Here is a 1,770-nt window from a genome sequence, read left to right as displayed (position 1 = left end):
TCCGGCGCCCACCCCCCCGCGACGCACCCGGCACACACCGCCCGTGCACTCGCCGTTTCCCTCCCCTGCCCCGCGCTCCCCTGGGCCCCCTCCCTGCACTGCCACCTAGCCTCCCCGAACCTCGTTTTCTTCAGCTAAAGGAAGAAATCGTGGGAATCTAAATGGGAGTAAACTGTGTAAAATGCGGGCCAAAGGTCCGCGACCCTGTTATTTTCCCATCTGACATCCCCGCTTTCCCGACCCACGTCCTTCACCCCACGCCCCACCTCTGCTCTCACCAGCCCGCTGCCCATCGTGCTTCTCATATATATCCCATGCACACTGAGGGCACACTTGCTCCCTATCCTGCTGTCTGTCACCAGCCCGCGCCTTCCCCGCTTGTAAAGCCTTCGTCACCTGCTTCATCCATCTGCTTCTCTCCTCCCCTACAGTCTTCCAGGATCGACCCATGCCTACTTCATATGAGCCCTGTCCCCCTCCACCCCTGTCCTTCCCTCTGTCAAGTCCAGTCTTTCCACCCCCATTCCTTTCCGTGACCACCTCTGGGAAGTCTCCCTGTACTGGGAGCACACCTGACTCTGTAAATGTGTCCCCCGTGTTCCCTCTTCTGTACCCCATCACGTTCGCTCTTGGCCTCAACTGCCCAAACCCGGAGCTCAGATGAAGAGAGTTAGGTAGAGGCACTGGGGGAGGGCTGCCCCTCCAGGCCGCTTTACCTCTCCCAGCTAAAGGCTCAGACACACCTGTCCAAGACAAAGACCGGAAACATAGTCTCTTATTTGCCCAGGGCAAGAGGGCAGAGGTCGGGAACGCTACCGCCCATCTCTAGTCCTTCAAATCCAGGTTTCACCATCTTTCAGTTCAAAAAATTGGAAGGAGTCCCTAGTCCGTGCAAAGCAGCTTCCCACAGATATCCCCAGAGGGACAGAGCCCCGGGGCTCATTTTTCCTGCAATCTCCGTTGGACATAGCACCCACACCCACCGCAGCTCTCTAGCCCGCTTCCTCTCAACTCTGCTCACCTCTTCCCTGAAGAGCTTTTTGAATTTGAGTAATGACATGGCCATGCCATTTATTTTGTTTAAAATTTTTTTCAGTGAAAAATTGCAAACAACCTATAATGTCAAAAATTACTGTAGGCAGGCTGGTGGGTTAGCTCAGTTGGTTAGAGCTTGGTGCTGATAACACGAAGGTCAAGGGTTCAGATCCCTTACAGGCCAGGGTCCAAAAAGAAAAAAAAAAATTACTGTAGGCAAATTGATTATAGATTGTCAATATTATGTGACTGTTAAAAGTCACCTTTTTGAACTCTAAAGACACCAAAAAAGCTAAGAATATGTTAAGTGAAGGGAAAAGCAGGAAACAAAAGCAGAACCTACTTCGCTATTGGCATTAGTTTTCTCTGTATGATGGAATTATAGGTTTGTTTTTTCTTATTGATACTTTTCAGTATTTCCACTTTTTCCACAATGAACATGTACAACATTTTTAGAATAAAATAAAAAGAAAAAAATTACCCATGTTCCTACTAGTTTGATAAAACTACTACTATTATTGTTTTGACTTCTTTCCTATCCAGATATTTTTACTCAAGTATAATCATAATGTACCTACAATGCTGTATCCTGCCTTTTTTTTTTTGGTGGTTGGCTGGAAGGAAATGCGAACCTTTGACCTTGGTATTATAACACTGTGCTCTAACCACCTGAGCCAACTGGCCAGCCTATACCCTGCTTTTTTTTTTTTTTTTTTTTTTTTCTTTTTTTTTTTT

This window comes from Galeopterus variegatus, unplaced genomic scaffold (genome assembly GCF_000696425.1).
Source record: "Galeopterus variegatus unplaced genomic scaffold, G_variegatus-3.0.2 Scaffold269, whole genome shotgun sequence".
NCBI lineage: Eukaryota > Metazoa > Chordata > Mammalia > Dermoptera > Cynocephalidae > Galeopterus > Galeopterus variegatus.
Note: the sequence above shows the minus strand (reverse complement) of the source record.